The 14,427-nt window shown below is 41.6% G+C and overlaps 1 protein-coding gene across 1 annotated transcript in view; it reads right to left on the bottom strand.

The window, feature by feature from the left end:
- Positions 1 to 14,427, bottom strand: part of GPR1 (G protein-coupled receptor 1) — an 81,029-nt gene that overhangs the window by 38,540 nt on the left and 28,062 nt on the right. The window contains exons 3-4 of the mRNA XM_029224546.1: positions 11,130 to 11,318; positions 6,176 to 6,327 (exon numbers count right to left, since the gene is read on the bottom strand). The gene's annotated coding sequence lies outside the window, so the exon portion shown is untranslated. The remainder of the gene's footprint in view (positions 1 to 6,175; positions 6,328 to 11,129; positions 11,319 to 14,427) is intronic.

Genomic DNA, 14,427 nt, shown 5'->3' with positions numbered 1-14,427 from the left:
AATCTGCCTGCCTTGGTTACTTCTTTGAATCTCTTATTATATGGACTCCCATACACATGACATTAAATTTTTCTCCTGTTAATCAGTCTGATGCTAATTTAATTATTACACCAGCCAAAGAACTTAGAAGGGAAGAAGGGAAAAGTTTTCCACCCCTACAATACCCAACTGATTTGGTTATTATACTAAGTGACTGGCTGGTTGACCATGAACTGTTCTTAAATAACTTTTTTGTTTCTTGCATAAAAAGAAACACAAAATTAGAACTTCAGGGAGTAACCCTTGAGGGCTTTCAAAGCACACAGTGTAACCTTTGCTTCTGCATGATTCCTGAGTGAAGACTATGACCTCTCTTTACTGAATTCTTCATATGCTAAATTTTATGAAATAAATTACTTTCTTGGTTTCACCATGCTTTGAACTTTGCATCTAGTGATTGCATTTTTGTCAGCAGTACCAACAAGGTCTCACGTTTTTGGTGTTCTAACTTAGTCCATCTAACCCCCTGGTGGGCCTGAATTCTTTTTCTACTCTACTTCAGTCTTCAGTTTAAAAGCTACACCCTGGGACTTCCCTGGCGGCGCAGTGGTTAAGAATCCACCTGCCAATGCAGGGGACACTGGTTCAAGCCCTGGTCTGGGAAGATCCCACATGCCACGGAGCAACTAAGCCCGTGCGCCACAACTACGGAGCCTGGGCTCTAGAGCCTGCGAGCCACAACTACTGAGCCCGTGTGCCACAACTACTGAAGCCTGCGCACCTAGAGCCCATGCTCTGCAACAAGAGAAGCCACCACAATGAGAAGCCTGCACACCACAACGAAAAGTAGCCCCGGCTTGCCGCAACTAGAGAAAGCCTGTGCGCAGCAAGGAAGGCCCAATGCAACCAAAAATAAATAAATAAAAATAAATAAATAAATAAATAAAGACTCCGAGCTCCCAATGCAGGGGCCCCCAGTGAGGGGGGCCCAGGTTCAATCCCTGGTCAGGGAACTAGATCCCACATGCCTCAATAAAGATCCCATGTGCTGCAACTAAAGATCCGGCACAGCCAAATAAATAAATAATTTTTTAAATTAAAAAATACAATTAAAAAAATAAAAACTACACCCCAAGCAAAGTCCACTTGAGAATTTCTTGGTCCTAGTTGGGTTAGCCTGGCTTTGAGTTGCACCTATATTATCTGGCTTGGTTAAATTCTGAAATTCTGTATGTATATCAGCAACACTGGTATTACAGGTTTTCCGGACACAATGAGAACCTTCAATGCAGAATTTAATTAGGCATGGATTTCCTAGAGAACAGAAATAACACAGTGAAAACTGTAAAGTGCTATGTAAGTATATTTTTATTGTAACCTGAAAATCTCCCCTGTTGACAGTGGGCACAAATGGGGTAGTATTTAGAATTTTAATTCAGGATTCATTAAGGTGTCCCCATTGGCTGATGTAATATCCACTATGTTTGCCCAATAAAGAGATCATACTTGAGAAGAGTTCACTGAAAAGTATTTCCAGGGCCTCCAGAAGATGCATTACATGTGTCTGTAGACACGTTTGCTCCTCTTGGGTACCACGACTCCATCAGGTGTGCTGCCAGAGTGCTGGCTACTCGCCTTGTCAAAGCTGGCTAGAGACTGGGGATGAAGTGAGGGCAGTGGGCTCAATTCGCTTCCATTATATAGATTTTTTTTTTGTTAGAGGAGACCCAAAATAGGCCTGCTTGTGCCCTGATGTTTTAGTGGAAACAACTCTGCATTTTTCTTTTTTTTTTTTTTTGCGGTACGCGGGCCTCTCACTGCTGTGGCCTCTCCCGTCGTGGAGCACAGGCTCCGGACGCGCAGGCTCAGCGGCCATGGCTCACGGGCCCAGCCGCTCCGCGGCACGTGGGATCCTCCCAGACCGGGGCACGAACCCGCGTCCCCTGCATCGGCAGGCGGACTCTCAACCACTGCGCCACCAGGGGAGCCCAGTTTTGAAACTTTTTAGTTTAATAACTTAATTATGTCTCCCAGGCAGCCCAACTCTAAGCTTACTGAGGGCAAGAACTTTCCATTAAAATCCTTGTGTCCTCTCCTAGCAAATCAGCTGATGGTTCAATATTTGCTTGACTGAATGTGATATGTAAGATGGTTTCTCTTAGTTAATGATAAACGAACAACTTCCTTCACCACCCCCAAAATGGAAAATAGCAAACCTCCAAAACAAAACAAAACAAAACAAAATTTAAATCATTCAGAAAGCCCTAACATACCTTCTTTATTTGATGTGATAAGTTCCTTTATCACAAGCAAATTCTTTATTTGTGCTCATCCTGCAAAGACTTGCTGTATGCAGTGTTTCACACACTCGAGTTCACATGGGCTGGTTGATTGTGTTTGCTGAACAAGGGGCCAATGAGACTAAGGTTGGATGGTTGGCTCTTGCCTGGGTCAGTATGCTTCACACAGAGAGAAACTCTTCCAGAGGCAAAGCCAGGGTCTATTTAACCCCTGCCCTTCTACCTTCTAATGAATCATCTTGCCCATTATATTCATTAGGCTGAAGATTGGACTTGCAAATAATTTCTAGCAAAAAGTTTGTGCCTGACTTATATTTACTTTGTTCCAACTTACAACAGTTTCTTTAACAATGAAGAGCATTTTTCATCTTATTTGAGTATCTTGGAATAATCAGAACATACTATGATAACTGAAGAATATGAAAACATAGAATCTGAATAAAAGATTTGTCTCACCAAATATTTATTAGGCACCCACTGTATGTGCTAGGAACCCATTATATATATCACACTGAGCAATGACTTAGTAAGCAGAGGTTGAAAAAAGGGGAAGGGGGTGAGATTGGAGTACTGGAAGGAACCTTGCCCGTCAGGTTGAAAAAAGGGGAAGGGGGTGAGATTGGAGTACTGGAAGGAACCGTGCCTGTCAGGTTTATTTAAGAGGAAAGGAAACTGAGGCCCATGAAGTTTTCTCTGCCTCAAGCCATGAAACAAGATAGAGGCATAGTTGGGATTAAACTCTGGGGTGACAGACAGAAGCAAAATAGCAAATATAAAGATATTGTGGAACCACAGATTGGGGGCATGTTTGGAAATTGTCCAATTTAAGATAATGCTGCGTTACTAACCTTCATTTAGCTACTTATGTTTTTTCTATCTTTGAAATTTTTATACTATCAGTTTTTATTGTGGTCTTGGCTTTTACTACTTTCATTAGAAGTTTAATGAGGCAGTGGGGGTGGGGGAGGGATGGATTGGGAGTTTGGAATTAGCAGATGCAAACTTTTATATGTAGGATGGATAAACAACAAGGTCCTACTGTAGAGCACAGGGAACTATATTCAATAGCTTGTGATAAACCGTAATGGAAAAGAATATGAAAAAGAATATATACATGTAATAACTGAGTCACTTTGCTGTACAGTAGAAATTAAAAACAAGGGGACTTCCTTGGTGGTACAGTGGTTGAGAATCCGCCTGCCAATGCAGGGGACATGGATTCGATCCCTGGTCTGGGAAGATCCCACATGCCACGGAGCAGCTAAGCCTGTGAACCACCGACTACTGAGCGTGCGCTCTAGAGCTCGCAAGGGCACAACTACTGAGCCCGCACGCCGCAACTACTGAAGCCTGCGCACCTAGAGCACGTGCTCCACAACAAGAGAAGCCACTGCAATAAGAAGCCCACGCACCACAACGAAGAGTAGCCCCTGCTCGCCACAACTAGAGAAAGCCCGCGTGCAGCAACGCAGCCAAAAATAAATAAATAAATGAACTTAAAAAAAAAAAAAAAAAGAAAAAAAAGAAATTAAACACAACATTGTAAGACAGCTATACTTCAATAAATTTTCTTTTTAAAAAAGAAGTTTTATGAGGCAGGAACCTTTACTAAGTTAAATGCCACCAAAGAAACCAGGTGAATTAGAACTGAAGACCCCCAACCAGATTGAGGGTTTAACTTTTTGTGGTTTATATGAAAATGGAGACCTGAAGAAAAAAATAGATGGGACTTTTCAAGATTTTAAAGTTTTAAAATTATACAAGTAATGGACTATTAGAGAAAATTTGGGGAAAAAAGAAGAGCTATATCATCTGAAGGGGTCCAGCACATGCTACTGTGGCATAAAAATTATTTTGAGCAGAAGGCATTTGAGGTCCCAAAAGAACTCAATTGTCATAAATCCCCTCCCCAGGAGCAACAAGAAAAGGTTGACTCATCACCATAGATGAGAAGTCTCCACATCATATCTAAACAGACAATGTCACAAAAACTATCATATCGCCTATCTATTCTCCTAAAGCCCATTTATATTTCTAAAAAGTCATTTGTTTTCCCATAAGTCCCCTTTCTCCCCCTCCCCTTCCCTTATTAAGAAGTCACTTGTTTTCCTCTAAGTATCCTTCTCTCTCTTCCCTTCCCCTTAAGATGGTATATAAGCTCCAAATTCTAGCCTTCCCTTTGAGTCACATTTTTCTGTGAACTCCCCTATGTATGTTAATAAAAATACGTGATTAAATTTTGTGTTGTCTCTTGCTAATCTGTCATTCGTTAGTTTAATTCACAGGCCTTCAGAAACAGAACTTAAGAGGACAGAGTAAAAGTTTTTCCTCCCTGATATACCATCAGTTCACTATCAGCTTAACACAACCATTTTCAATTTTGCATATTTTTCTTCAATTTTTTTAACTCCATTTACTTTTTTACATAATTATAATTATTGTTAGTATTATGAGTACTCATCCATGATGCTACATATCCCTCCAAATTATAACTTAATGACTACTAAATATTTCCATTGAGATAATATACAAGATGTTTCTTAACTAGCTTTCTAGTGCAACCATAGATTTGGGTTGCACTAGAAAGCTATTTGTTGCATATTTGTTGGATATTTAGATAGCTTCTGACTTTTTAAAATTATAAGCAATTCGGAAAAAAGTCTTTTAGCATAAAACTTTTTCTTCTTTTAAAATTACTTCCATGAGTTAGCTTCAACTGCTGTAGCCTTTGAAAGGGGAATGTTGGGTTAAACAGCTATCTCTCGGGGAGATGACAGTGGTAAAGTAACACAGAAAATGTATGACATTCTTTTATAAACTGAAGGACTTAAGTCTTGGGTAAAATCATAAATAAAGGCCGTGAAAAAACTTAAAAATCATTTAGTGTTTGGAAGAAGTGCAAACATGATGAGAATTATTTAGAAAGAGGAATTATTTGAACTAGGTAATTTGAGATTCAAGAGCAGTCCCTTGAATTTTTCACGAAACAAAACAAAACATACTAGTGGATTAATTTAGCAACAAGTCTGTGGAAGCTTGGGTGAACGAGTTTTTTTTTAAGTGAGAAGGGCCAATTTAAGAGAATAATTGCTGGTGAAAGTTCCGTTATCAAATTTTCATTTGGTTTTCACTAGCTTTCATTTGGAGGGAAGGGTAAACTATCAGACAAAAAACAATTGGTACTCCCAGTTATCTGACTACCAAAAGAACAGTCAAGTTAGCTGAACCTTTTCTTCCAAGTACTTGCCTTCAATTAGCCATTTGTCCTTCATTAGATGAGCCCAGGTACCAATTATTCTAACAGGCAATTGATTAGGAGATTTCAAAAAACGCAGCAACAACAAAGAAATGTTTGTTTTGAAGAGCCACAAGCTATTCATTTTCAAAAGACAGGAGAAAACCAAGCCACATTACAACTCAATTTAGAACTTTTTTCCTGCCTTGTAATTGAAGGAGGGCAAAGTCAATTTTCATCTTGAGCACCATTTCCTCCTACTCGATTTCACTACAGTGGGCTTTCCACTAATGATGTTTGACATTTCTGAGTCAAGACTACATTTATGAGTTGTAATTTGCTAGGTAAAAGCTGAGGAAATGACTGAAAGTTCATTGTGCCCTCCCAACCCCTACCCTACCAACCTCCTCCTGTTCTCTCAGTGTTTTAGATTTAATCACAGCTGTTGTAAACCCTGTTACACTCTTCCTAAACACTTTTGACAGGACCAAAAACATGAATCTGCACAGAGAGCTTTTCATAAACTATCGGGAGTCCTTTTCCTTTTTGCCAGCTGGTAGTTAGTCCAAATACCGCTTTATAAATAAACCATCTGCAGGCATCCTCATCAGGTCAGTTCCAAACGCGGCAGTTCAAAGAAAATAAGAAAGCACTTACTTACCAGTTAATTTTCTGCGAGGAGAGAAGCTTTTCTGATGTGTGGTGTAACCTCCCTGCTCCAGAATGAAAAGGAGGGTGGTTTTCAGGACAGCTACGTTGGACACTCTTCTCCCAGCCTCCTCGTTTGGCTTTTATCTGGCTTTTGAAATGACACTGTAGAGAAGAATGATGTTGGGTTTCACTTGAATGTGGTTCTTCCCTTCCTATCCTACCCTCCATAAAAATTCATCATGTATTCCAGGAGAAAAGTAAGCAATGAACACACTGCACAAATTCTTTTACTCAGCGTGTACACGTGTGTAACTGAGGTTTGTTTTTTGAATAGAAATCATTACTGTTGGCTGCAGTGCCGCAGGCTGAAAACCAGTGATGGGGGAGGCACCAATCCCTCCTTTGTTTGGGTGGACTTTTGCTTATGAAAAGTCAATTTAAATTTCATTCCAGACTTCCCTGGTGGCAGAGTGGTTAAGAATCCGCCTGCCAATGCAGAGGACACAGGTTCGAGCCCTGGTCTGGGAAGATCCCACATGCCGCGGAGCAACTAAGCCTGTGCACCACAACTACTGAGCCTGCGCTCTAGAGCCCACGAGCCACAACTACTGAGCCCACGTACCACAACTACTGAAGCCCGTGTGCCTAGAGCCCGTGCTCCACAGCAAGAGAAACCACCGCAATGAGAAGCCCGTGCACCGCAAAGAAGGGTAGCCCCGGCTCGCCGCAACTAGAGAAAGCCCGTGCGCAGCAACGAAGACCCAATGCAGCCAAAAATAAATAAATAAAATAAATTTATTAAAAAAAATTTCATTCCAACAATGGGATGAAAAGAACCTTAGAATGTCAAAGGAGAGCTCTTCAAATGCGCCAGGGCTCATTAGGAGAGAGATTTTATTTCCTGGGTTTCAGTGTATTTCTGATAGGGAAGAATCAAAATCACACCTTAGTTAGGTATGTTTTTTTTTTTTAATTTAATTTTATTTTTTTAGACAGCAGGTTCTTATTAGTTATCTATTTTATACATATTAGTGTATATATGTTAATCCTAATCACCCAATTCATCCCAGTTAAATATGTATTTTAATTTTTATTTCTTTACTTAGGTGGGTTGAGAATTTTCCAGGCTTTGAGGAAATTAAAGGTCTGATTCTTATCTCTCATCTTATCTGTGGCCCTGGCAGATGAGGGCATGTCTGTGTACCTGAAGCAGGACTCAGAATTCAGAAACTCACGGGGTGAGATGTGTGGAGGCTGACAGGAAGCCAGCCTTGATGCGGCTGACTTGTCCGTCTGCAAAGCTAATGTGATTTTCATAACGTCTAACATCAGCTTGAGAAACTGAACATTATTGGGTCATAAAACGTTGTTAGGCAAGCTAACTGAACACTGTTAGCTGAGCAGCCAGAAGAACACACAATTTGCATTTGTCTGCTGTGAATGCTGAGGGCTTAGCAGAATGTGCCACTGCGAAATATGCCTCTTCGGAGAGTAAGAATTATTTTGAGCTGTTTATTTTAATGACCTGCAGGCATAGAAGAAGCTCTGAAAACAGAATAGAAGTTACCCAGTTGTAAGGGAAATTTTACATTTGTAAAGAAAATTTACATGAGAAAAGGGGTCTGTATCAGGAAGACAGCTATTATACTTCTTCATCTGAGAGACTTACCTGCTTGACCCAGCCGCCTTTGTTTACCGAACATTCCTCTTTTCACCTTCTGGTGAATTGCCTTCCTGGACCTTTAAGCCCCAGACCCCATCCCTTTCCTTAGCTCAGGATGGAATATAATCCTCAATTTTCTGGCCACCTTTTAAGTGGGGCTCCTGTATATATATAATTTAAAAATTTTTTCCTCTAGGGCTTCCCTGGTGGTGCAGTGGTTAAGAATCCGCCTGCCAATGCAGGGGACACGGGTTCGGGCCCTGGTTCGGGAAGATCCCACATGCCGCAGAGCAACTGAGCCCGTGCACCACAACTACTGAGCCTGCGCTCTAGAGCCCACAAGCCACAACTACTGGGCTGCGTGCCACAGCTACTGAAGCCCGCATGCCTAGAGCACGTGCTCTGCAACAAGAGAAGCCACTGCAATGAGAAGCCCGTGCAACAAAACGAAGAGTAGCCCTTGCTTGCCACAACTAGAGAAAGCCCCCGCGCAGCAATGAAGACCCAACACAGCCAGAAATAAATTAATTAAAAAAATTTTTTTTCCCTCTATTATTCTGTCTTTTTTACGGGGTGGGAGCGGGGTACTTAGCCAGGAACAATGAAAGGTAGAAGGAAAATTATTTTTCCTCCTCTAAAAGACAAAGTCTAGAAAATCGAAAGCAGCGATCTCCACTGAGGGTGGGGTGGGAGCAGATCGGAATAACCCTGGGGGAGGGAGTGGGTACGCTTTTTCAAATTACAAATATCCCTCAGCACCATAAGGATGTACACTCTCCCACGTTTGCCCCTAGTCCCTTGATTCCACAGAAATAATCACTATTAATAAACAGGGCGTATCTTTTGTCAGTGTTATCTGAGTTGGTGAAGGAGGTCATAGTAAACCATCTGCTGGAGGTGATATCCAGTCACCAGTTCCCACCCCTTGGCATCAGCTATATTAGTATTTACTGAGTTATATGCTGTCTTCTGTAATCACACAAAAGCACAATTTCATCTATAAAAGACATTTTTGAGGAGAATTTCAGGAAGTTTTGGTTACTTTATATGGTTTTGGGTTTATTTTCCGGTAGTGGAGTGAGAAGCATTGAGCAGCAAAGGACAGAGAAAGAAGACAAAAGAAATGACATTTCACAAGCATTTACTGTGTGCCAAGCATAGTTTAAACACAGCCCAACCTGAAACCCAGGAAAATATGTCAGCCTTTTTTACGTTTTACCTACCACCTAAAACAACCGAGTTGTAACAGAAGTTTATTTAGCTTTGAAATTGGTCCCCCCAAATCAAGGACATTAACTAAAATCTCTCTCCTAATCAGCCCTATAGTCTATAGAGTCTGCTATGTGTCTGAGGAGCTCCCTCTGACGTCCTAAGGTTTGCCTTATAGTCGATCCTTTATTCAAAAGTAGTTAAAGCTGAAGTGCTCAGGTGTGCTAGACGTAACTTACTTGGATTGGTTAAGCTGGTGAGTCCGTTCATTGGAGGTCTGTTAAGGGAACCTCTCCTGTGAATTGCAGAGTTGGAGTTCAGTCCTGAGCATTCTGACTCCAAACACCATGCTCTTAAGACACGTAACTATTAGACTGTGCAGCTCTCTGTGAGAGGAGATGTTTCCAGAATTGAGAGACTAGGAGGAAGGGGCAGGAATGACTTCTGCCAAATGAAAGGCTTTCAGGACGGTTCCAGCACGTTCTAAATCACTGCAAGTTCTCTGAAGCCTCGTGTGGTCAGGGTTTCAAGGGGTCTTTCCAGAGGGGCACATGTGTATAAGCAGGTCTATAGGGCCAGCTGGGCTCAGAGGGGAAGATACACAGTGCCTCTATCATATTGTTTTGGGGAATGGGATCTTTCTCTAAAAATAGCTTTTCTCCACTGATGCTAGAAATTTCACTGTTAGAAAATTGTTCTTTTGAAGAAATTCCATTTTATTTTATTATTGATTTAATTTTTGGCTGCGTTGGGTCTTCGTTGCTGCATGTAGGCTTTCTCTAGTTGTGGCAAGCAGGGGCTACTCTTTGCTGCGGTGCATGGGATTCTCATGGCGGTGGTTTCTCTTGTTGCAGAGCACAGGCTCCAGGTGTGCAGGCTTCAGTAGTTGTGGCTCGCGGGCTCTAGAGCGCAGGCTCAGTAGTTGTGGCACATGGGCTTAGTTGCTCCGCAGCATGTGGGATCTTCCCGGACCAGGGATCAAACCCATGTCCCCTGCATTGGCAGGCGGGTTCTTAACCACTGCACCACCAGGGAAGTCTCGAGGTTCCATTTTAAAAGACAGGCTTTCTATTAATCAAGTGAAGCTCTAGTAGTTAGAATGGACTGGGCAATTTTAAGATGATCATCCCCTCTCCCTACTCCAACCCCTCCAGAAAAAATTGGGGTCAGCAACTTGGCCTCCCATCTTACGATATGATCAAGAATATCTTTATTCTTTTCTTTTCTTGTTTGATGTTAAAATAGCACACTTGCCCCAAACACCTGAATACTCTGAAGATAGAAATTTCAGAAATAGACATTTGGGAGAATATAATCAGGTCATATTGGTTTTTGTTAATGGTCATTTCTAGCCTTTTTGTTGTTGTTTGCAAAAAAAAGAAAAAAAGAAAAAAAAATTGACCCAGAACATAACCACTAGAAAAGAGATAATATGATACAGATGGACATTTTCTTTTAAAAGAAACTAATTTGTGAAAAAGGGAAAGACTTCACTTCTTCTGAGTTTTTTTCCTCTTATACAGGGAGATGACTGCCTTCATGTGTAAATGCCCTTCTTAGGCCTGTTTCTTTGTGGTAGACAGAGTCAGAGATTAGACTTTGGGGTCTTTACTGGGTTAACAGTAAGGCTTGGGACCATGCAAAGCTTTTCCTCGGGACTCACAGTTGCAGACTCTGGTGTTTCTGGGAGGTCACATAGAGAAGCCATGCCCACCTGGCCATACGGGGCAGCTTCCATGCAACTTAAACCAGAGAATTCTTAATGGGCACAGAGGACAAAGGCTTCATCAAATTCTTGCTTTAAATTCTGTTTGGCCCCTGCAGGAACCCAACCTTGAGGATACTTAGAAATTCTGTTAAAGGATTTAGCAAATAGCTTTTTAATTAAGATACACAAAGCTTTAATTCCCTGTGGAAATGGGGGGGGCGGGGAACAGCTTCTATTGTTTTTCATTTGAAAAAAACCTTCTCTTTTAATATGCCAAATGCCAAATCAAATGAAATCTACATACAGGGATTTAGAATGATGTTCTTAACTATCAATCTCAGATGCTCAGGGCCTGAAACTTTTGGAGGCTAATAAAACACTCACCTCTCAGAAGGTGCCCATGCAGTGCAGCGGCAGGGAGGCTGGTGGGCAAAGGCTTCCGGGCTCTGTGCTCTGAATCTTTGTGGTAAAATAATTTCTCCGGGAGAACTGGCCGCAGCTACCCCGAGTCTTGGAAGAAGTATTTCCTCTTTTTGTAACCAAGGGAGGTAAATAATCTTTTAACTTATTGCCCTAGGGGAAAAAAAAAATGCGGTTTGCCAGTGGTTAAATAAATCTGGTGTATGTCTCTTAGTTAACAGGCATCTGGGTGACACCATCCTTGGCTCTGACTCGAGAGAAAGGAGGGCTCTGGACATTCAGACTCTTTACTCTAATTACGCTGCTTTTCTTGTTAAGCTGCAGATTATGGATATGATGTAAGTGTATCCGGATTTTTCTAAAATGTCACATTTGGGGAAAGGAAAAGGATCGAAGAATAAAGCGTATTTTCTTGGCTTCTGTAACTGGTTCAATCACTGCTTGCGTTTTTCATTAGGAAATTGGTAGCCTGCGAGCGTACTGCAGCTGCAGATGTGTTTTGTTTGCAGTGCACAGTGTTTTCTAGAGTTTGAATTAATTTCCATCATTTAAAAATCAAGGGATCTTACACAGACATCAGATTGTTGGCTCCTCATGAAAAAATTCCCAGATCAGGGTAACCATGGGCCTGCATCCCACGAGGATACATTTGGATGAGGCTGAGTAGGGGCCGCGCCTCATGCCGCCTGGCCACTTCCGGCAGGGCATTTCTTTCCATGTCGACACTTTTCTCCCCTGCCTCACTCACTCACTCATGGACCACATTCATCTGGATCTTCTGGGAGTCTGCACTTGCAGCCCTCATGTCCCTTTCCGATTCTTTTCCTCTTGAGTTTCTTCAGTTTAGGACAATTGCGTACACAGAAAGGTAAGTCATTGGGCAATCATTTTTATTGCATAAGGAATTTTAGGTTTGGTCACTTAAAAAATATGAATTCCCAGTGCTTCCCTTCTAAAACCTGACTGCATTATAAAGTATGATTAAATCAACAAAACCGGCTTCAACTAGCTTAACTATGGAACACTGGTGGGTGAAAAGGAAGAGCAATGGAAGAGATCTGCCCCGTGCAGACAATAATAGAGAGCTCTGTCTTTAGTGAATTTTAAACCAGTAATAAAACCAGCTAAAGCCCTTCTGCTTTTTGTGATCACTGTGTGCCAGCAATTCTAAACAACTGAAAAAAAATCTTTAAGTTCTTTAAAATCTTTAAGTTCTAAAAAATATTGCTGTGATTATGTTAAGGGAACCACTGACTGAAACTGCCTGCCGTGGCCAGGCGTGATAGTAACCACTTGCATGAGTTATCTTAGGACAGGAGATCCTGGTAAGGAACGAGGAACTAACAAGCTACCACCTACCAGAAGAATTCGGGAAAGGTCAAAAGGACAGAGGAAATGCCAGTCCATATGTCCTACCAACCTCCTAGAATCCTTCTCGCTGGAATCCATCTTGGCTGAGCAATGCATGTGCCATCAGGATGGACCCTGAGTCAGAATGACTGGCCAGAGACTAGCTGGAAACTAAGCTCGTTACCATACAACTTGAGACTGCAGGCCACATGGCAGAGCGGTTTTCCTGGGCTCCCTTACCCTCCTGCTCTCCGCCCAGGTGCCCCTTCCCAATAAAGTCTCTTGCTTTGTCACCAAGTGTGTCTCCTTGTACAACTTATTTCCAAGTGTTAGACAAGAGCCCAATCTCAGGCCCTGGAATTGGCCCCCCTTCCTGCAACGATTATTCTGACTTTTAATTACATATACATAATTAAGTAAATTTTATTTTTGGGGACTTCCCTGGTGGCGCAGTGGTTAAGAATCCACCTGCCAGTGCAGGGGACACAGGTTCAAGCTCTGGTCCAGGAGGACCCCACATGCTGTGGAAGCAACTAAGCCTGTGTGCCACAGGCTTATCTGGAGAATGGGGATCGTGATATTATCTACATCAGAGTGTTGTGAGATTTCTATAAGACAGTATAGTAAAGCACATAAAGAGTAAGGTCTCAATAAACGTTTATATTATTATTACTTGCTATGAATTGCCCAAAGTGCTTTTCACTTATACAATCTGTTGATGAAGTGCTATTATTACCTATCCACTTTGTGGCAGGGACCATAACTGCCTCCTCAAAATCCATTGCTTTCTTCTTTCTTACCTTCAGAACCACAATTTTATTTAGGAAATAAATATTGTTGTTGTATCCAGATAAAACGCTACATTTCCCAGCTTCCACGGATGCTGAGAATGACCACTAGGATTTATGTAGAAAACATGGGCTGGGGCTTGAAAAAAGCTGGCTCTGCTTTGGAGGTATGCTTTGGAAGGTCGACCAGATGACTGAAGATTCAGCAGCTCTTTAGGAACTACAAGGGAAGGAAAAGTGCAGGAGAGATGTTACAAAAAGCCTAGACTCCTCGAGACCTCAGCCTGGAAATTCTTGAGGCTGTATTACAATCTCCCACCTCCAAACTTATTGTTCATTAAAAATATAAGCCTTTATGTGTTTGGGTCACTACTACTTTGAGTTTGTTGTTATTATATTTTATTATATTTTGCCAAACCAAATTGTAACTCACATACACAACACCATGCTAAAATCCTTAAAAAATAATAATAACTTCATCATTCGAGGTATCATTATAGGGAATTCCTTGGCGGTCCGGTGGTTAGGACTCCACGCTCTCATTGCCAAGGGCCTGGGTTCGATCTCTGGTGGGGGTACTATAATCCCACAAGCCATGTGGCGCAGCCAAGGAATCATTATAATTATATTAAAGTCTCATTGTGTGAGGTAACCCGGGTAAGTTTGTCTTGAAACAAACAAAAAACTTTGGGAATATACCTCACAGTGTTGTTGTAAAGATGGAATAAAAAGAAAGAAAGCACATGAATTGACTTGCCTGATACAGTCCCTGGCACGTAGTGATTATTTGGTTTGTAGTGGCTAACATTATAGGGCTATCCCAAAGGGAATCAAGCTTGAGAAAACTTTGCCTTGTCCTTGGAGTAGAAAGCAGGGACAATTATGTTAATAGCTCATCAGTTGACAGTATGTATCATTATCTTTTTTGTCTGATAAATTCATTATTCAAGAGGATTTCAGTTCAAGAGTGATTGAGAAGATAAGTCATAAAGGAGGGTCAACAGACTTCCTGAGTCTGGAAGCAGAAAAGGAGTGACTTTCTAGTCAAAGATGATGCCAGGCCACAATTTGTAATCTCCTGATGTTGTGTTTCTGGGCTATGAGGGAAAACGTATCCTTGTACC

This window comes from Monodon monoceros, unplaced genomic scaffold (assembly GCF_005190385.1).
Source record: "Monodon monoceros isolate NGI ecotype Baffin Bay Population unplaced genomic scaffold, NGI_Narwhal_1 Super_Scaffold_16, whole genome shotgun sequence".
Classification (NCBI taxonomy): Eukaryota; Metazoa; Chordata; class Mammalia; order Artiodactyla; family Monodontidae; genus Monodon; species Monodon monoceros.
Note: the sequence above shows the minus strand (reverse complement) of the source record. Positions and strands in the feature narration are given on the sequence as shown.